This window comes from Pelodiscus sinensis, chromosome 10, assembly GCF_049634645.1.
Source record: "Pelodiscus sinensis isolate JC-2024 chromosome 10, ASM4963464v1, whole genome shotgun sequence".
Lineage (NCBI taxonomy): Eukaryota > Metazoa > Chordata > Testudines > Trionychidae > Pelodiscus > Pelodiscus sinensis.
In genome coordinates this window covers 23,415,512-23,438,242 of record NC_134720.1, presented here as the reverse complement: position 1 = coordinate 23,438,242, position 22,731 = coordinate 23,415,512, and the positions used below count along the sequence as shown (strand labels likewise).

The 22,731-nt window shown below is 44.0% G+C and overlaps 1 long non-coding RNA gene across 1 annotated transcript in view; it reads right to left on the bottom strand.

The window, feature by feature from the left end:
* Positions 1-262: 262 nt before the first annotated feature.
* Positions 263-22,731, bottom strand: part of LOC112547677 (uncharacterized) — a 337,654-nt gene continuing 315,185 nt past the window's right edge. The window contains exon 5 of the long non-coding RNA XR_012906383.1: positions 263-2,179. This is a non-coding gene — a long non-coding RNA (uncharacterized LOC112547677). The remainder of the gene's footprint in view (positions 2,180-22,731) is intronic.

The window sequence follows — 22,731 nt, the reverse complement described above, 5'->3', positions numbered from 1 at the left end:
TAGTCCACATAAATGGCAAAGAGAATCTGACTTTGTAATGAACCACACAATTGTCTGTGACTCTTCAGCCAGACTTCTTTTAGACAATTGTCCTAAGATGTTTTATTATGGAGGTAATATTAAATGATTAAAGCTCAGCAGAAAACTTATGATTCTAAGTAGAAGTCTTTATTTAAAATACTATATATAAAATACTAGAAGACACAATGAGAATGCTGACTGAATACATTACTTTTCTGTGAAAAATCTCTAGTGTTTAGTAAAGGATGGAGACACAGACCTTCTAAAATGAGCAATTTCAAAAACAGAACACGCCTTTTATTATCTCAAAACTATTTTGGCTTTTTCCATATAAAAGATGCAACTTGTTGAGGACACAGTTTAATGACAAAATCATTATTTTATATTTTCAAAAGAACATACTTATTCAATAAAAAATTGATTAAAATGTTGGGGGGAAAAACCTTACTGAATTATGTCCCAAAGATATTTCACCCATACTGAATTTCATATTATTAGTTTCTTGTCCATATTTCAGTTTCTAAGACCCTTTCCTAAGTTCCTGTGAGACCTGAAATGATTTCAAAACATCTCACTCCTTTTGTCATTGATTTTTTCTTTGCTTACAGTACTTCATCCAGTTTTCAATGTGTGAACACTATCATACGAAAGGCAATTTGAATTCATGGGTAAGATTTCATGAAAAGCTTTGTTAAAAACAAAATAAAGTCCACTTACCATTTTCCTTCTGCCAATCTGTAATTATTTGAAATTAACAATCAAACTAAGTGAATGAACCATAAGGCATTGAGAATTACTCTGACATGCCATGAGGAGATTGAATTGTTTTTTGAGGAGTAATGGTAGTTCGAACCAAGCGGTTTGGTTCGAACTGTCATGGCCTGGCGCGCACTTCCTGGTTTGAATCAGCTGTTGAGTGATGCTCCGGCGAGATCATGCTAATGAAGTGCGGGATATTTAAATCCCCGCTTCATTAGCAATTTCAATTGCCTACATTTGCATCCCTAGCTCGAACTAGAGAGCAAGTGTAGACATACCCAAAGCAATGGTACCAAGGGCTAGAAAGGGGATAGCCTCCCAATAATTTCAATGGAAGTTGGATTGGGTATACTAGTGTAGTTTGCCAATTTTGGTTAAAAAAATGAGTCTGCAAAGTATTACTTAAACATCGCTGCTATATTTTAATCAAAGTGTAAGCCTGTAGTGCTTAGGGAGGGACATGCCCCCTAAGGGTCAGTGGGAGGCCACTTCACCCCACTGACCCCTCCTTAGTCTCTTGGGGAGTCGCTCTTGGCATTCAGCTCTTCAGGGCTGGTGGCAAGTCAATGAGCAGTCCAGAGCCGCCCCTGCTCAGGGAGGGTGGCAAACAGGTATACAGTTCTTAGCCCCAAGCCTCAGTTTGGGGTGGGGCAGCAAACAAAGAGTCCAGCGGCCCAAGCCTCAGTTCAGGACAGGGCAACAGAGAGTCCCAAAAGCCAAGCTCTTGCTCAGGGTGTGGCAGCAGGCACACAAACAGTTCAAAAGTCTTGGTACATGCACCCAGCTGGGTCCCCTTGCTCAGATGGGGGTCTGGCAGGTGCAGGCTGCTGTGGAGTAACAGCTGAGGGGGGAGATTGCCACCCAAGGATGGAGTGGCAGGGGGGGCGTGGGCCCACACACTCCACTGCATCCCAGCCCAGGGTCCTAGTAGCAGCAGAACTGTCTGCGGCTGGGTCAGTGGGGATCTGCTCCGAAATGTGCTGCCCTGGTTCTGGCTCAACCACACCCCTGGGCTTCTTCCCTTCTTCCCCATGGGAAATACCTGAATCTGGTGCAGGTCTTCTGGGCTTTGTAGGTCTGAAACCCCATGTCAGGCAAGTAGTCCCTCCAGGTCGCTGTCTAATAGGGGCCCAGGCGGCCCAGGCCAGTCCTCCACCTCTCCTGGGTCCAGTTTTCTCTCTGGGTGCGCAGGGGAGGCTTCTGGCTCCTTCCGTCACTGGCTTCACACTGGCCTCTCTGGCCTTTATATCCCTGGCCCCGCCTCCTGGATTCCAGTTAGGTGGGTCATCAAAGCAAGGTACTCCACACTAAGACTTTGGGAGGGGAGCTCGAGGTCAGCGGGTGGCCACTCCGCTCCTTTACACAGAGTCATTCAGTTTTTCACAGCACAGTTTTCACACTGAGAATAGTAAGGATGGGGAAGATTTAGTCAAACTGGGAAAGTAATTTATGTCTCTTGTCATTTATATAAACCAACTCATTTCTGCAGAAAATGGAAAGTGTAAAACTGTTAATTGGTTCAGATTAAGGAAAATGAGGTTCTTGACAGAGTTCATTAAAACAGAGGAGAAACTGCATATACAAAGTGAAATGAAGAAAAGTAAAAAGTGAAGTTGCTTCAAACCAAAATCCTAGCAGACATATTCTTATCTGTATGTCTAGTAATTTAAGAAATCCCCTTTAACTCTAATTGGAATTACACACTTAAAATCCCAACACACGGTGTGAATATGCCTGTTAGTTTGCATTCTCTAAATATTTATTAATAATTCTGTTAATGTCAACAATTAATATTGAAAAAAGTCTGAAAAATATAAACACAAGATCTGAGACTTAGTATGAAACACACTTCTATACCTAATCCACCAAACCATAGCCTCCACAGATAAGTTACATGTGGAGGAATAGTGATAGAAATGTAGCCGTGTTAGTCTGGGGTAGTTGAAGCAAAATGCAGGACAATGTAGCACTTTAAAGACTAACAAGATGGTTTATTAGATGATGAGCTTTCGTGGGCCAGACCCACTTCCTCAGATCAAATAGTGGAAGAAAGTAGTCACAACCATATATACCAAAGGATACAATTTAAAAAAATGAACAAATATGAAAAGGACAAATCACATTGCAGAACAGAAGGGGGATGCGGGGGGGTGGGAAGGGGGAGGAAGGAAGGTAAGTGTCTGTGAATTGCTGATATTAAAGGTAGGGAGAGTGGGATGTTTGTGAGTTAATGGTATTACAGGTGATAATTGGGGAAACTGTCTTGGTAATGGGTGAGAAAGTTCAAAGACTTGTTAAGTCCTCGTTGGTAAGTGTCGAATTTTAACATGAATGACAGTTCAGAGGATTCCCTTTCAAGTGCAGATGTAAAAGGTCTTTGTAGCAGAATGCAGGTGGCTAAGTCATTTAGAGAGTGTCCTTTCTGGTTAAAGTGGCAAGAAACTGTTTTCTCTTTGTGATCTATTTAACTGTAGAGACATTTCACTGTGGAATTCAATAGCTACTCACAGATCCACACTTAAAAACATCTTTTTGAATCAGTTCTACCCTGGAAAAGTGATTTGAGAAAGGACACCCTCTCACTAGATATGCTTCTTACAGGAGGGTTATGATTTTTTTCTTTTAACACAGCACATCCAACACAGTCAAAGATGAATTTGGCTGTGTTGGATGTGCTGTGTTAGAAGAAAAATGGAAAGATGAATTTCATTCCTTCTAGTGACCATTATTAATGGAATCCTATTCCCCATCTTCCAGTCAGTAAAGTTATGCTAAAAGTTCAGTATAAGAATGATCAACACACTAACAGATTTTTCATTTTTTTTGTATGTGTAATTTGATATACATCTTGGATAAATATTACAGACAACTGGAATATGGCTTTGACCACAGTTTCAATTATTAGCTATTCACTACTTGTGTAGAATTAGTCTCCTTAATCACATTGCATTTTTTCAGCCTTTTGATTGAATGACAATTTTTAAGACAGATACAGCCTGCAAATTCCCTGTGATCACTCATGAATACAGAGATTCGCACAAGAATAGCCATTCCCCAGTCGTCACACTTATATTGAATAAAAGAAAAGAGGAGACAGTCATGTCTCAAAATTAAATTGAGAATTTATGAAAAATGTTCCCTACTATTCAACCATCTCTAATTTCTCGATTCCCCCTTAATGTGCAGTGTCTTCCAGTTGTAAATAGGAATGTCAAAATATTTTTCAAGACTTACAACATTTCTTGTTTTCAAGAGATTGTACACATTAATTTGCTACAGAAATAATGCTACTTCATATCAATAACAATAACCCAATGATATTTTCTTCCTATTTGTTAGTTCCAATAATCCCTCCCGCTTGCTCCAGTTTTAACAGAAGTGAAACTCAGCTGACATCAATTAGTTAAATTATGCTAATATAAGTGAAAGACAAATCAGACTCTGTATCTGGCAGCCTAAAATAAGGCTGGCCAAATCCTCATCTTAAAACAACTTTTAGCATTGTCTATTACTTTGCTGACTTCTGAGTATTCTTGGGTTAGTAAGGTAAGATTAGACATGCCCTTTGACACCAATGAAGTTTGTCTCAGGTTCACTTTTCAATTTTTTTTTTATGGTCTGAAAAAATTGATTGTCCTAGTACAATTTCCCATTTTCTTTAGTTAAGAAGGCTACTGAAGAACTGATAAGCAACTGCAAAAGACATCAACCAGTATTTTTATATTTCAAAATGTTTTCTAACAGTTATCCCCATGTAAAACAAGTTAATATTGTAACAGAGCTATCAGTCAAAAAAATTACAAGACTGAACTAAGGTTTCCTTTTATACATGAAATAATTGTTATGATTATAATGAACTTCTGTGTATGTGGTTGTGTGTGTATATCTACTATATATTTGAGAGTGTGTGTATGTCTGTCCATCCATCTGTCTGTGATTCTGTTTAAGAACACCTCCTAAATGGTAAGAACTAGGATCACCAAATTTGGTATGCTGCTTCCTTTTACCATAACTTAAAGCAGGTAAGGCTTTGGTTACACTAGGGGGTGTGCCTGGAACGCGAATGTTCCGTATAAAATGGAAATGGAGAGGTCTGCTAACAGCTACAGTTATGCTGTATAATGACCACGGGGGGGGGGGGGGGGAGGAGGGGGCAACAAGGGGCCAGAGATGGGTACCAGGACTCCTATAACACTCTTTGTGGAGCAGAGGGCAGGGGTTGAGAAAAAGACAGCTATCTACTATATATTTCAGAGCGTTTGTCTGTCTGTGTGTGTGTGTGTCTGTCTGTCTCCTAGCTGGGGAACATGCACCCCTCCCCCAGCTGTGCCTGCTGCAGCTGCAGAAGCCATGGACAGGTGCTTTTCACATGTCAATAAGCTGCTATAGTGACGGAGGACTGAGGTTCTCCTCTCTCATGGGACAGCCTGCATACTGAACCCCTCATCTCCAGCCCCACCTCAAATAAGTGATTTTAATAAAGAAAAACAAAAAAGTATTTCAGTTAAGGACCCGAACAACACTAGGTAAATCCTCCTCTAAAAATCTATCCATTATTAGCTGTCAATTCTAAATCACATTAGAAACCACTTGCTAAGCTTTCTATTATATCTTTCCAATATCTTTGCAATCTCTGCACTTTGCTGTCAGCAGCTGCATTCAATCACTTTGATATCTGTGTCCGTTCTTGCCACAGTAGCTCAGAGAGATGTATTACCAGCGTACACAACTGAAAATACTAATGATGAGAATATTTGTAAAAGCAGGAAATTTATAGAACAGACCTTTCTTTATAATATTATTGCACATAATCAAGTTGACACTTTGCTGAGGTTTAGAGGGAAGTATAAGCGCAACCAGGCTGTACAGACAGAAGAAAACATGAGGAGAAACTGGGTTCTGTGGGAGGATGTAGTGAGGGGGCAAAAAGATTGGCCTTAGAAGCTGGGGAAGGATGACAAAGAAATGGTAGGTGTGGGGAAACAATTTGATGAGGAAGTTCAGAGTGACACACTTGAATTGGCTGTGTAAGGAGATTAGGAGGGAAGGGAGACAGATCTGATTAGAAGACATTTAGCGGAAGAACTGGACTGACTGGGTAAAGGGACTTGGATAAGAAGCTGGGAGAGGAGGTGTGGCAATGGGACAAAATCACAACTAATATTAGACAGAGAATAGAGAATTACCACACACTATTTTTCCCCACATTAAAGTGCACACTTACGAACATATATATTTGTTTTCTCCTCATTGTTCAGTGTGTGGCCCCATGCCTTGTTTACTGCACACTATTCAAATCTGGATCTGAAGTTAGAATTATTAAATTTCCTCACAGCTTTTCTGTGGAACTCATCACTATAGTACCTGTGTGGGTCACAAATATTCATCAGTTTTTCTTCCTAGCTCTGGTGAGGTGACAACAGTTATCCCAGTTTTAGAGACAGGGAGCTAAGGCACAGAGATTGAGGTCAACAAGCATCACTAATTTGGGGTGCCCTATTTCCAACGCCACAGCCTGATTTTCCAGAGTATATAGAAGCACTCTCTATGAGCAAAAAACAGCTCCTGTTGACTCCTATCTAGCTGTAAATGCCTTAGAAATTCTACAAATCAAATCTAAGGGTCTCACATTGGCCACACAGATTCAGGGATCTCAAGTGGGCCACATAAAAAATGATCCCATATAAAGAGCTTGCTTTAAGTGACTATATATGCCTTGTATGTACCATTTAATAACCTCTGTACACAATGTGGCCTGAGTGTTATCATTTGAATATGGATAACATGCTGATCAATATCATCATGGTGAAATGTGTATAGAAATATTGTGTGTAAAGTTATGAATTTCTCCTGAATGAGCACAGTGGGGCATGTTTAAATCTATATACTCCCAATTAGGCAGTAACGGGTAAGCAGGCTTATTGCAAGCAATAGAATGAGTGTTTATCTCGATTTACATATAGTAGTAAACAAAGGTCCAGCACAGAAGAGTCAAAGCAAACCTGCTTTCAGCATGCATAAGAGAAAAGAGAGTGTTGGAACACCTTTCCCCTCCCTCCCATACTCCACATCACCCTCTTAATTATTTGAATGAACTTTGCTTTGAGTGGTACTTTTCAGAAGAATTTACTTCAAAAGGAAACTGAACTATAAAAGTGAAGGGCAAACACTCCAACTATTCTCTCTCTCATCTAACACAAGATTTTTGAGGGCAGGCCCTGACTTGAGAATTTGGTTATCCCTTTTTTGTGAACAGGGAGTAAAAAAATTTACCTTGAACCAAGTCCGGTTAGTTTTAGTTACCATAAAGCATTTGATCTTTGCTTCTCTTATAACCATTTCTGATTTTAATGCTTTATTGTTATGCTCACTTAAAATCTTTGTAGTTAAAGAAACTCACTTAATCAAAACTAATCCAGTGTTCATTTAAACGGAACTGTTCAGTAACTCCAGTTAAAGGGGCAACAGATCTCTAACAACTGAACTGTCCAGGAAAGGGCTGGGCTGGGCTGTGTAGAACAAATGCTGTGTGTGAAAATCAGGGAATATATTGATTACCCTGCAAGCAATAACCCAGGGAGTTAGTGTGGCTGGAGCATTGCTCACAGGCTGCTGGAGTCAGAGTGACTGGACCAGGATGTGGAGGAAAACAAGTCCTCACTCTGAGTTTGTAAGCAACAAGTCAGAGGCAGTTTATTTGAGCAATTGCAAGGGAAGACTGCAGTCGGACAGGGGGTCCCCCTTCCTTAGGCAGATCTTCAAAGTACAAGCAGTAAAAGACAAGTATATATACCTTCCCATTACATACATCAAGGGCTAATGGTTATCTATTTGTTTATACATACAAACTCCTTCCAGATACTTCCTTATCTCAAGGATCCTGCCTAAGTCAGCATTCCATCCTTATCCGCTAAAGAGAGAGGGAGGCAGCATCTCTTACAACTCTTGCATAGTTAGGGTTAGGGTTAGCTTGACTTTTGTTCCCCTTCTAACAAACCTGAGATGGCTATGCACAAATCCCCTTTTTCCCTTTTCCTGCTTCCACAATGACTATATACAAAGGCTCTTAAATTCTTAGGGTCCTGCTTCCACAATGTCTATATAAAAATGATCTTAAATTATTAGAGTTCTGCTTAGAGACTAAGTGGAAGTATGATAGAGGTCTATAAAATCATGACTGGTGTGAGAAAGTGAATAAGGAAAAGTTATTTACTTACTCTCATAACACAAGAAGTAGGAGGTCACTAAATGAAATTAATAGGTAGTAAGTTTAAAGCAAACAAAGGAAGTGCGTCTTTACGCAATGCACAGTTGACCTGTGGAACTCCTTGCCAGAGGATGTTGTAAAAGCCAGTACTATAACAGGGTTCAAAAAAGAGCTAGATAAATTCATGGAGGATAGGTCCATCAATGGCTATTGGCCATGATGGGTAGGAATGGTGTCCCTAGCCCCTGTTTATCAGAGTCTGGGAATGGGTGATAGGGGTGGGATTGCTTGATGATTACCTGTTCTGCTCATTCCCTCTGGGGACTGAGCATTGGCCACTGTCAGAAGAGAGACTTCTGGGCTAGATAGATCTTTGGTCTAACCCAATATGGCCATTCATACGTTCTCTTAGGGTGTGAGCTGCATGCTGGTAGGCTGCTTGAAAGGCCCAGATTGGAAGCTATATCCACAAAGCTTTGGGAGGCAATCACAGTGGCAGAGCAGGTTGCAACAATTCTTCACTGGCCTGTACTGCATCCCAGATTGTGCTAGTGTTTTGCTCAGTATCACATGGGAGAAGGAGAGAGAGTTACATTCTCTAGAGTAGCATTAAACTACCTTAACCATTAGATTATTCTTTTTCTTCCTGAATCCCTTCTCTCATTCACTGTGTATCTTTTAGGTTCTGTAACAAATGAAGCAGGTCTCTTGTTTAAAAAAAAAAAAGTATGTCGTCATGCAGTAAGAGATTAACATAATGCAGATTGGACATTCAGCCTTAGTTCTGGCATTTCCTCACTTTTGAGAGTTTAATATTGCAACCTTAACATTCTTTTAAGTAGGTATTTATATGATATTAAAATGGTCAGCATATTCTCCAGAACTCAAGTATTCTGTGTTCAGAATTCAAATATAATTCATGCACTAAGAGCAACATACTCTATCAAGTACTACAGTAACCATTATGGACATGTGTGCTTCTCTCCCTGTGTGTGTGTGTGTGTGTGTGTGTGTGTGTGTGTGTGTGTGTGTGTGTGTGTGTTCATTGTTGCACTCCTGGAAAAGATATAATAAGGATGAAAATAATAGACATTTGGGGTTTTCTGGATTACTTTCTAATCTATAGAGTTTAATAAAGATCCTTTTTCTTGGATTGGAGGATTTTTGGGGTGTGTGGTGGGGAGGCCATCTTTAGAATTCTACAGCTAGTGTGCAATTCCCTATTTAATTTACAGCAGGATTAAAAACAATAGAAAATATAAATGTTTCTTATTTAAGTTGTATGGGCTTTCTCATATGTGCAACCATACAGAGAAAATCATCCATTAAACTTGTTTAATATTGGCAAAGGTTACAGTTAAGAGACAAAAGGGTTTTGTACTCAAATTTCAAAGCTAGTCATTCCCTAGCTAAGAGTAGTTGTGGTGAAAGCTATATTGATAAACGCTGATATGAAACATTGACACAAGCAAAAGATGGGCACAAAGCTTTGTGAACATGTTCCAGCCTAAAGTAAAACTGGCTTTTGTTTGCTAGGCATAAAGGGGGAAGGAAAAAACATGTTAAATATGACAAAAGCAAGAGTAGCTGTTAGAATTGCAAAGCTTTTCCCAACATTTTGATTTTTTAACAGAAATAAGCAAAAAACCCATTGCCAATGGACAAGGAAACCTTGCTAAACTGGCACAGGATCTTATTGGAAGTGGTCTGAATGAGAATAGGGACTAAAGTCCTCATCCTGCAAAACGAATGCACATTTCTCATCTGTACATTTTCTGATGTGTACCCCTCTAACACATCAAGGTAACAAAAGAATACACAAAGCCACAGGCAAGATTCTACTTTCAGTGCTGTCAAAATAAACACAGGAGCACACAATCACAACCCCCCCACTGCCAATTCTGCCTAGGAACAGTCAAAAAATCAGCCTCAGGGGAGCTGATGGCCTGTGTGGGCTCCTGGGCAATGGGTGTGTGTGTGTGTGTGTGTGTGTGTGTGTGTGTGTGTGTGTGTGTGTCTGTCTGTGGGTACGTCTAAACTACATGCCTCCGTCGACGGAGGCATGTAGATTAGCCAGATCGGCCGAGGGAAATGAAGCCGCGATTAAAATAATCGCGGCTTCATTTAAATTTAAATGGCTGCCCCGCTCTGCCGATCAGCTGTTTGTCGGCAGATCAGGGCAGTCTGGACGCGCCACGTCGACAAAGAAGCCTTTCTTGATCGGCACAGGTAAACCTGGTTTCACGAGGCATACCTGTGCCGATCAAGAAAGGCTTCTTTGTCGACGCGGCGCGTCCAGACTGCCCCGATCTGCCGACAAACAGCTGATCGGCAGAGCGGAGCAGCCATTTAAATTTAAATGAAGCCGCGATTATTTAAATCGCGTCTTCATTTCCCTCTGCCGATCTGGCTAATCTACATGCCTCTGTCGACGGAGGCATGTAGTTTAGACGTACCCTGTGTGTGTGGCTGACTCTGCACTCCCAGAAGGGGTGGAACCTCCAGTGGAAGGGGTAGGGCTGTGGACAGCCCTCCAGACTGGAAGGGGTGGAGCCTCAAGTAGATGAGGCAGGGCTGTGAGCAGCCAGCTCTCTGCACCATCCAGAGCTGTGGTACACACCCCAGCTGTCTGAGCTGCATGGATTGTATCACATGGAGCGCCAGCAGTGATTTAAGGGTCCTGGAGCTCTGGTTGCTGCTGCTGCCACAGTAACAGCAGTAGTGGCCAGGAGTCCCATGCCCCTTTGAATAGCTGGGTTCTGGAGCAATTGCTCCCTACTGTCGGCAGGCCTGATCAGCCTCACCTGATTCAGAATACAGAGAAGCATTCAATGTGCCATTTCCAGTCTGAGCAGTTTCAGGCAGGTTTACTGTATTGTTTTACAGAGAGGAAAACAGCCCCCCAAAAGCCAAAGTATGACTTAGGGACTTGTCTAATGTAGTCTTTTATGTGCAATTTTTAAAGAAAGAGCAGGCAGTTACTCAGCCTCAAGGCAGACAAATACTTACTGTAACCGAGTCTCTCTTCGGGGGGCCACCGGGCACGCCCCTCCCCGAGTCCGAGGGTCCCCGCCTTCGTGTGCCTGGCACCTCCCGATCCCGGTCTCTATCCTGTCGTCCCCCTGGACGCGGGCCCCCCCTGTCGGTCCTCCCGGGGCCGACAGCCTCACTGCCTCTGCCTTGGCTCCGGTGCTGGATCCTCTCCGGTCCGCTCCCCGGCCGTTCCTTCCCTGGTGGGGCTTGGCTCCGTCCGGCTCCTCTCCGCTCCGGGCGTCCCCGCTGCGCAGTCGGCTCCTGCTGCTGGGCTCCCCGCCGCTCCTGCTGCTGGGCTCCCCGCCGCTCCCGGTGGGGTCCTGCTCGGGTCCTGCGGAGGAGGCTGAGAGCAGAATCCTCCCTGCTCTCCCCAAGCCTCCCTTGCTGCTCCTTCCTCCCCCCTTTTGAATTCCCCGCTCGGCGTCTGGCCGGCCCCCGCCCTTCCGGGCGCCGGCCCTGCGCTCCTGGGTCCTAGCGCTGGCCGGGTTCCAGCCGCGCCGTCTTGCGCATGCGCGCCAGTCACGCCGGGTTCCCCTTGCCCCGCCGGCTCCGGCACGCGGGGCTGGGTTCCTGTCCCCCGCTGACCTTCCCCGTGGGGCGTGGGGCCGCGGTCCCCGTGGCTGGGAGTGCGGGGGTAAGTTCCCCCGTCACACCCCTCCCCCCTAGTCTCTCTTGTCTCTCTTTTTACCTCCTCTCTCTCAACACACCGGGACAAAAAGTCTACGTTTGAGTGCTCTCGCCCCGCCCGATGGACTATTATAAATGAATATTGCTGCAAAAACAGGTACCATCTCATTACCCGGGGGTTAACCTCTTTCATGTTGTGCATCCACGTTAAGGGTGCATGGTCCGTCACTAATCGGAACGTGTTGCCCCAGAGGTAATACCTCAGCATTTCTACCGCCCACCTAAGTGCTAGCGCTTCCTTTTCTATGGTGGAGTACTGTTGTTCTCGTGGCAGTAGTTTGCGGCTCAGGTACACAATGGGTCTATCCCCTTTTCCTTGGTCCTGAGCCAGGACCGCCCCCACCCCTAAATTGGACGCGTCCGTTTGCACGATGAAGGGTTTAGTGAAGTCGGGTTGTGTTAGTACTGGTGCGGAGGTAAGCCTCTGCTTCAGCTGTTGAAATGCCTCTTCGCACCGCTCCGTCCACTTCACTTTTTCCGGGTAACCCTTTCTCGTTAGGTCTGTTAGGGGGGTCGCGATGGTGGCGAACTGCGGGATGAATCGGCGGTAATATCCGGCCAGCCCCAAGAACTGCCGCACCTGCTTCTTCGTGGTCGGGGCCCGGTAGTTCTGGACCGCCGCTATCTTGTTCACTTGTGGCCTCAAGTGGCCCCTTCCTACCACGTACCCCAGGTATGCCACTTCTGCCTGGCCAAAGGTGCACTTGGCCGGGTTGGCTGTCAGTCGCGCTTCCTTTAACGCCTGTAGGACCGCTCGGACGTGTGTCAGGTGCTCTTCCCATGATGCGCTAAAAATGATGATATCATCAATATAGGCGGCGGCGTATGCCTGATGGTCTCGCAACACCTGGTCCATGACCCTCTGGAAGGTGGCCGCCGCTCCGTTTAATCCGAAGGGCATTGTGATAAAATGATACAGTCCCGATGGCGTGGCGAAGGCAGTCTTTGCCTGTGACGTGGGCGTGAGTGGGATCTGCCAATATCCCTTGGTCAGATCTAATGTCGACAGGTATTGTGCCCGCCCCAGTCTCTCCAGTAACTCTTCTACCCGCGGCATCGGGTAGGCATCCATTCGGGAGATGGCATTCACCTTTCGGAAATCGATGCAGAACCGCAGGGTTCCGTCCCGCTTGGGGACGAGCACGATGGGGCTTCGCCAGGCGCTCCGGGATTCTCGTATGACCCCCATCCGCAGCATCTTGCTTACCTCCTCCTGCACGGGGTCCCACATCTTCCGAGGTAGCGGGCGGAGGGGTTCTCGAATCTTTTGTCCGGGTGGCGTCTGGATATGGTGATACCCTGCCGTGGTCTTGCCTGGCTGAGTCGACAGCACGTCTGCAAATTCCCGCAGCAGGCTTCTCATCCCCTCCCTCTGGGGCTCCGTCAGCTCCGCTCCCAGGGGGGCCTCTTCCTCCACGTCCTTGATGTCGCCTCCCCAGGGTCCCAATTCCGGCTCCGCCTTCTGCAGACTGACCATGAGGCCTTCCCGTTCCCTCCATCTTTTTAACAGGTTTACATGGTAGATTTGCGCCCCTTTTCGCCGGTCCGGGAGTTTGATCTCGTAATCCACGGGACCTACTTGCCGGATGACCTCATAGGGGCCCTGCCATTTTGCTAATAGCTTTGATTCTGCCGACGGCAGCAGCAGCAGAACCCGCTCTCCCGGGGCAAAGGTCCGCACCTGTGCCCCTCGGTTGTAGTAGCGCGCTTGTCTCGCTTGGGCCTTGCGGAGGTTACCCTGGGCCAGTTCTCCTACGGCTCTCAATCTCTCTCGTAGTCCTAAAATGTACGGGACCATCCCTTGTACCTTGGGGGGCTGTTCTTCCCATTCCTCTTTGATAAGATCCAATATGCCCCGAGGCTGTCTCCCATAGAGTAACTCAAACGGGGAAAACCCGGTAGAAGCTTGGGGTACTTCCCGCACGGCAAACAGTAGGGCCGGGAGGAACTGGTCCCAATCCCGGGGGTCTAGTTCTATAAACTTCCGTAGCATGGTTTTGAGGGTCCTATTAAAACGTTCCACCAACCCGTCCGTTTGGGGGTGGTATACGGATGTGCGGAGCTGCTTCACCCGGAGTAGGCGGCAAAGCTCCGCTAGGACTCGCCCTGTTAAGTTTGTCCCCTGGTCCGTTAATATTTCTTGGGGTAACCCGACCCGGGAGAATACCTTAACCAGCTCCTCGGCCAGGACCGGGGCCTTCGTGCTGCGGAGCGGGACCGCCTCCGGGTAGCGGGTGGCGTAGTCTATCAATACTAAAATGTATCGGTTGCCCTTTCTTGACCTCTCGAGGGGCCCCACTAGGTCCAATGCTATTCTCCTAAAAGGCACATCCACTACTGGCAAGGGTACCAGCGGAGCTCTCGCCACACTCTTCCCCGCCACTCGCTGGCACTCCGGGCAGGAGTCGCAGAAGTCTCTGGTTTCTTTGTGAACCCCCGGCCAATAAAACCGTTGCAGTATGCGCTGCAGTGTTTTTTCGCTCCCTAAATGTCCTGCCCAGGGGTTGGCGTGCGCTGCCTCCAGCACTCGCCACCGCCGCCGGGCTGGCACCAGCAGCTGCCATGCCTCTCCTCTTTGCTCTGGGGGGCAGACTACCCAATACAGTCGGTCGTCTCTTACCTCGAAACGAGGTCCCCTCTTGCCGGTCCTGTCTGGTTCCGCCGTATTCCCCGCCTGCTCCCATGCATGCTTCAGGGATTCGTCCTCGCACTGCTCCCGTACGAATTCGTGGTCGTCCGCCGTCGCTCTTCCCCTATCATCGATGCTTGGCGTGTCTCCGGCCTGGGCCTCCCGCGGGGGCGTTGTTGCGTGGGGTCGTGACTCCGCCCTCTCCGCCTGGGTGGGATGGACCTTTCCCCACTCTTGGAGGAGTCGTGTTAGTCCTGGCCAGTCCCGCCCTAGCACTACGGGGTAAGCCAGGCCCGGGGCCACGGCCACCCGGCACCTCCGCTGTTGGCCCCCCTCTGTAATCAGGACCCATTGTGTCGGGTAGTGCTTCACGTCCCCGTGGATGCACTGCATCGCTATTGTCGGGCCCATTGTACCTCCTCGGGGCAGCAACGCTTCCCGGACCATCGTCTGGTTGCACCCTGTGTCCACGAGGGCCCATACCTCCTTCCCTGCCACGCCTACCTGTACGGTGATCTTGTCGTCGGCCCTGCTCCTAGCCCGTTGGTCGGCCATCAGGGCCCTCCCGTATGAGCAGTCCATGAACGGGCAGTCTCTGCGGAAGTGTCCCTCTTGCCCACACTCGAAACAGGCGCCGGGTGTCGGTGCCTCCGGGGGTCTCGGGGCTGGGTTCCTGTCCCCCGCTGACCTTCCCCGTGGGGCGCGGGGCCGCGGTCCCCGTGGCTGGGAGTGCGGGGGTAAGTTCCCCCGTCACACTTACACTGAAAATCTTACTATTGTATTAGGCAATCTTTAGGAAAATTTGAGTCTATCAGCTGAGATGTTCATTCAAACTTAAGGGGTATAAATCTTCACATAATTCCCTGCATCCTAGCAGGCTCCAAAGCAGCTCCTCACCAGCCACCATCTATGTTCTGCAGGAGGATACTATACCTTATTGCATCTCCAACCTCTCCCATAGGTGACTATATTGCTTCTGAAATGGCAATGTAGCTAAAAACCTTAATGAGAGTCCATGGTTGTCAATATTCATGTGTCAAAATTTCCAACTCCTTACTATATTAGGATTTACTTGGCCCTATCTAAACATAGGGGACTGGGCTAAGCCTTCAAAGATCCCTCCCAGATCTATGTTTCTATGATTGCTAAAGGAATACTAAATACTTCTCATGTAATGTATTATAGTTATGCTGAAAAGTTATGGAGAGTGATGAGTAAGCACCTAGGTGCTTTCTAGAATGTTTAGCAGCAAGGAGTCTCAAAGCCAAAATAATTTACTGGGAAAGTGGCTTATAGCATCTGCGGACACTAAAATCTAGGATGCTGGAACAATTTGTATAATGGGGGTGCTGGGAGTTGTTGTACCACACTGTAAACTCTGTATATAATTGAAACCACTTCAAGACGGAGGTATGGCCACATCCCCCAGATCCAGCATCTATGCTAAACTATCAGAAGACTGTTTGACTGGTTACATTCGCCTCCCTGATATACTTCTTTCACAAGGGAATGTATTATTGTAGACACATTCAGGAATAAATGCTCTGTAGCAATTATGAGCCCAAGGAATGAATGAAACTGATTTACATTTTTGGTGGAGGGGGTTTTAAAACAGCTTCCATGTAAGTTGAAAGGATCTTCCTGCAGAATAAATCCAAAATATTCAAAAGACGCTTCCATGAAAAAGCACTTCAATGTTTGTATTGATTTTCAAAATATATTGTGATGGTTTTTGCAATCTTGCATTGCCTTGCCAGCTGGCCAGAGAGGGGATAACAAAACTCTTCCGTTTGAATGGGTCATTTTCGAGATATATTATCCCCAGATGGCTAACTTTTACATCCAAGGCCATAAACATACTTTCAATATAGTTACATTATCCCTCAAATAGTACCCATAGATATGAATCTTGAAATGTTACAAGCGACTTGTAGTCAGATATCTCAAAAGAGTAGTGAGTTCCTCAGGTCTGAAGTGAGCTTTTTGTCCAAGGGCCTCTGTAACCATTATAAATTACAAGAGCATTGCATTTAAAGTAAAAATCAAAACAAAAAGGAAAAAGAAAAAACACTTACACAATCTCCCTCACTAACTCATTAATTAATAGTTAATTAACCTGTCTCAATATCTAGCATTTCACCAAAATTCTTGTCCATAATAGGGAAGTTTGCTCAGTCAGGAATATCCTTTAAAACAAGAAGTGACAATGAAACACACTATGCAGTGCTGGATAAAGGTCTAAACTAGCATGTTTGAGTAGTAGCCAATCCAGTACTACATTTCTCTTGTGGCAATATATCATAATCATGTTCATTGTCACAATTCTTTTTTTTTCCCGTGTTATTATTAGACTGTTTGCTGGTACATTTGTGAGAGGTCACGTTTCCGCAATTTACAACCCCCACTTCAACTTCACGATCAATTGTTCTGGCAAGGTACATGATACTGGAGCAATTCAGTGTCCCAGAAGATAGTCATCTTATAGTAACCCAAAAATGAATAGTCAGTCTAATTTTCAGAATACTCCCTAAAGCTGAACCAACTTGCTTTCTCTAATATCCACAGCCCCTTTGTCATTCTGCCTTTAGCACACATGGCACAGACTGTAGTTTAAAAAACCTTAAGGATCCTGGGCTACACTTTTTAAAACACTGCTGCGGTGTAGCTGTGCTGCTGTAGCACTTTAACACTATTATGCTGACAGAGCTTTTCCCACCAGAGCAATCAATCCCCTTTTTGAGAGGAAGTAGCTATGTTAGTGTGGAGCAGCTCGCCCTCTAGGGTTACCAATCCTGATTCCTGCAGTGGATTCAAAGGAAATTTTGCTTTTTGAGTTTCACGGGCAACTGACATCTTGTTTGAAGCTGTCAACTGCGAATCCTTTTTAAACAAGACCTCTAAGTCTTGAAAAGTCATCAAACCTTTCCCTGTATATGGACGTCATGACACTTCAGCTATATCCGTGCACTAGAAGCCATCAGTGTAGAGTTACACTGCTTTACCCAGAGCACTAGGAGACACACAGCGGACTAAATCCAGAAAAGGATTTAAGCACCCAATTCTACTTTCAGTAGCAAAGTCCAAATTTTAGATGCTCAAAACCCCTGTTTGGCTGCCATCTACCACTGTAAGGTTAGGTCTACACTAGATCTGGAAGGTCATCTTAAGGTACGCAACTCCAATACAGAGACTACATAGCTGGAGTCTACTTACTGCCAAGCTTGGCTTAGGGTGCCATATAGCAGGAGGCTGATGGGAGCAAACATTTCTGTCGACTTCCTTTAAAAGTGCCAGCTGGAGCTGCCCTCAGCATTCCATTTACGGGTCTAAATAGAATGCCAGAATGTCGATCTTATAGACATGCCCTAAGTGCCTAAATTTCTGCCAGTGGGAATGTTTAAAACTGCCTAAGACTTGATGCCTGACTGTTAGCTCATGTGATAGCCCTCAGCAGGATCCTCAAAATAGGCATTTCAGTACCTAGCTTGCCTGCAGGGCCAAATCTAGTAGGTATTCAGTGGCTTGGGCACTCAGTCAGGATGAGAAAGACTTGATGTGTAAGTATCAATGGAGCTGGAGTCAGAAGGTGGCAAATGAAAACACCTGCATTAACTCCTCACTCTGCCTAGTATGGAGCAGGGACTTGAATCCAGGTCTCCCACATTCCAAGTGAGTACCAAAACCGACAACTAACAGATTTGCTCTCACTTTCCTTCTAACCCAATTTTTAACATTAGACATTTACACTTTTAGGTACTTTATACAAAGGGAAATGACTAAAAGGAGACACTGACCTGTCCTTTCTATTCCTGGTCCCGTTCCTTCCTGCTCTTTTTGAATGGCAAAATGCTCTCTTTTCATATAGAGCCTGCAAGTCTGTTGAGAATTCTGTTTACCGCACATTACTTTGCACAGCTCCAATTACTAATTTAGTGTTCAGAGTTTAGCTTTCAAGCCTTTTGAAAAATTATTAATCACAGACCAAGAGATGGAATTTTAAAAACAATAAAATAAAAAGCCTGTTTGTTGCTTCTGGCATGTTATACTTTCCTCTTCAGTAGTTTGCTTGTTTTGGTATCACTAAAATACTAACCAAAACCATGTAAGAAGTAAAGTTTATGTAGAAGAACCCTGATCTTACTGAATTCAACATTTTGGTTTGTGTATTTGTTTAATGGGTTCCTACCACAACCAGAATTATTGCTTTAGATTACACTCACATCTGCGTGAATGTGAATTGGATTTAACCCTCAGATAAACCTTATTTGCCCTTTTTTTGGTTGTTTCAGAGGGGTAAATATGTTAGTCTGTAACTGAAAAAAATTAAAAAACAACAAATTGTCCTGTAGCACCTTAGAGACTAAGAAAACAATGTAGATGGTATCATGAGCTTTCGTGGGGCAGAAGTGGGTTGTCCTTTGAAACAAACTGACATTAAAACATCTGAAAATTGTTAATAAAATATTTTTCAAAAATTTCTAGTTTTAATTTGTGTTCACCCTTCCCCTCTCTGCCCCTTCTCTTTTTGCCACTGAGGCTATGTCTACAACTCTGCCGTGACTAGGAAATACGTCTGCTCTTCCGCTTTTTTTTTTTTTGCGGAAGAGCAGACATGCTCTTTTGGAAGCTCTGTCTTCCTCCTCCCACATGGAAGAAGGGCTCTTCTGAAAATTTAGCCCAGTGAAAGCCTCTTCCAAAAAAACTATCAGAAAAATCGCAATTTGCATATCTTTTTCCGATAGATCATTGTAGTGTAGACATAGCCTGAGTAATAAAATGAATGATGTACATGTTCACAATGTCTACCATGCGTACAGCTCATTACTCCTTTTGCTTCTTTAACTTATTCAATAGTTCTGCTACTTTGGCAAAATGTTACAGATATCACTGAAAGAAAACTTGAAACTAACTCTACAGCTTTTCAATATGTCTTCCACATCTGAGAAGCTGAAGAGCAGCAGAGCTGAGATTTTGAAGCTTTCGCCCCCCCATTTTGTACATTTGTCTGCCCTAGTTTCAGCCTATTTAAATAGTACTGCCAGCCAAGCAGTGAAAATGTGTTAGGCCCAAGACATTGTGCAATTGGCTTTAAAAAAATCTCATGATTTTCAAGATTAAAGTCTAGGGTGTTTTTTTTTTATTTTGCTTTCTGGTTTTTTGCACTTGAGGGTTCACATTTCCAAGAGTTTCTACACAACCAGTAGGCTAAAAAGTCTTTTATTCAGTGAAAGCTTAGAGTCTCACCTAGTCACAGACCCCAGGAGGTGAGGTTGAAGAAAAGAGCCAAATATAATGAGAGATGGTAACACAGGGCACTCAGTCGGGACAAAGGCCTCACCAGGGTAGCCATGTTAGTCTGTAAATAAAACACAAAAAACAAAACCAACAATGGCGCTGTAGCACCTTAAAGATTAACAAAAACATATAAATAGTATCATGCACTTTTGTGATATTTGCCATCTAAAGAAGTGGGTTGTGCCCATGAAAGTGCATGATATTATTTATATATTTTTGCTAGTCTCTAAGGTGCTACAGGACCATTGTTTTTTAATTTTTTTTGGGGGGGGACAAAAGGGCATCCTATCAACTTGCTGGAAAACTCTAGCTTGGGTCCCCTAAATAGGCAAAAGTACTAGCTACCGTTAGTGCTATGGGTCTCAGACTTTTTCCTTCTCCAGCCTCTTCAGAGCCCCAAATAAAGCCTGAATGCATCTATTCCACAGGCCTCCCCTGCCTTCCTTTCTTCCTGCATATTCCTTCTATTCTGAACCACAAGCTTCTGGTCATATGGGACCCTCCTGATCACATGATTCTTTTGGAGACTATAACCACACCAAATGCCTGGCCTACCCAAACAAGCAGTCTTGCAGCATCTTCTGTTAAAGAGATCTGAACAATCTGTTAAGTTTGGTATGACAAACACTTCAAGCCTTACTTTTTCATTCTTGTAATATTATTTCTTATTTTCTATTTCCTAGCTTGTTTGGTCGGTCATCTCAATGTATTTGGTTTAGGAGAGCCAAGGCTAAAAGAAGGGCTTGTCAAAAAATTCCACCCATGCTGTTTTTTCTATTGAAAACTGGATTTTTAACAAGAGACGTCTTCCCTTGAAACTCTTGTTTTTAAGATTTTTTTAAAAAGTTTGCTGAAATGCTAAAGGTTTCCATAACACACTGCCCTCCCCCACCATAACTACCCCAGACATGTGTACATGCATACCCAAATTGTTCTCCAATCAGCATTATTTAAAACCTCAAACTGAATGTCTATTTGGTCATGCAAAAGCTGTGTATGTTGCAGGACAATGGAGCAATCTTCACTGGCTACATTCAGTATGTTTACAGTACAAAGGACATATTTCCAACTGTACATGGAAATATGACAAGAAGCCTCTTCCTCGAGGATAGAATAAGCCAGAGTAGACAGCAAGCTCCTAGAAAGTAGGCATAGCTAGATGACAGCAGTTTTTAGGAACTCACCCTATTAGTGCCAATTCAAAAAAAATGTTTTCACTGAGATCACTGGGAATAGATTCAGGACATTAAACAACATATGGATGTTGCTTTCTTCATGGATTATGTTTTTTAGGAAATCTGTTTCCATTTACTCTAAATTTGAACTTGGAAGGAGGAAACTTAATTGCATATAGAGAGTTGAACTAAATGTCCTTACACAGTCAGTATATTCTTTTCATATATATCTATATGCACTGTTTGGAAGAAATTGTGACCTCACTGAAGTCACTGAATGGCAAAACTCTCATTGATTTTAATAGCGTCAGGATTTTGTTTCCTTGTTAAAAAAAAAATGTACAACCTTAATTGTGCAAGTTGTGGTTCTGGACAGCTGCTGCTCTGCTGCAGAAGTCTTTTCTACCATCATCACCTCTTCTCCTTGCATATCCTCTATCTTGTCTTGCCTAATTTTTTTCCTTGCATGGAATCATTGATGAATACTAACAATAAAGCACTCAACAGGACCTAATATAGTCAGGCTAGATTCATTTGTGTACCTTTGTGCCACTAACAAACCTTTACTTGGTAATTATCTCAAATGCTGTCCTCTCATATTAACATGCCCTGTTAACTAAATGACAGCAAACTAAGATGGGAATACAGCCACTAATTTAGCTGGGCATTTAAATTAATCTTTTACATTGTCATTGTTGAACTATTTAAAGCCTCTCCAGCTCTACCATGGGGAAAAAAAGGTCTGCGACAGATTTTAGTGCTCATTGTACAGAGAAAAATTATTGTTCTGGCTAGTATTTTAGATTTAGGAACTTTTTTCAATCCTTATTAAAGACAGATTATAACAAATGATTAGGTTCAATTGAAATTCACAGCTTTCTCCCTGTGTGGCCAGTGGAAGTCAGCCATCTCTCCTAGGTGCAGTTTTTGAGGTCTGTATATTTTCCATTAATGTTAATGGTTTATATTGCTGTTTATCAATGAAAATATATTAGTCTGAGTACAGCAGAAATGGATACGTACATCAGTGTCATCTATCCATTTATATTCTTTCAGTTTGTTATAATAGCATTAGCTAGTAATATAAAAGCACTGAGGTAAACAATATGACCTCACAAGACATGCCAGGGAAAAAAAATCCTTCAGTGACAGACACTTTCACATTCAACACTGGAAATCATGCAGTCCTTAATTAGTAGAACCAGCAAAGTAAACATTATCTAGGAACTTATATTAAGACAGAAATATTTTATAAACAATCTGTTTTTGCTTTCATCTGCTTAGAGAAGAACTGAAATGGGTGCTAATGTGCTGCCTATCAATTCTTTACTGCAGACACTAAGATACATGGGGAAAAGGGGTGAGAATGATATTCTTGCAACATAGAAGCAATGTGTTTGGTTTTCTGGTACAGCCACTACCTTGCTGGGAGCTAGTTAGTATGTCAGTTCCCCCTCTGTGCCTCCAATTCCACACTCACCCTTTGTCTGTTTTGTCTATTTGGATTGTAAGGTGGTTGGAGTAGAGACAGACTTGTACTGTTTGCGTACGGTGCTACACAGAACTGGGCCCCAGTCTTGTTTCGGCTTCTAACAGTGTTCCCACATTAGTATGCTGCCTCCTTTTGCTTTCTGCTCACTCCATAATAGCCTTTCTTCTGGTAAATTGGCTCTTCGGCTAGGTCACCATTTTGTTTAGCCCTTTAAAAGTCCAACAGGCAATCATCCAAATGTCTTCTGATGAACCACTGTACAGCTACTGGCTGGTAGGGAAACTACACCCCCGTAACAGGTTCCAGCCCATACACCCGACAATCAGCAATCCAGGATTTCTCAGTTCACATTCTAGGGTGTTTCCCTAGGTCATTCCTTACCAAATATCTTTATTTTCTTGTCTAGTTCTGGGTTTATCACAGAAGCCTGCTG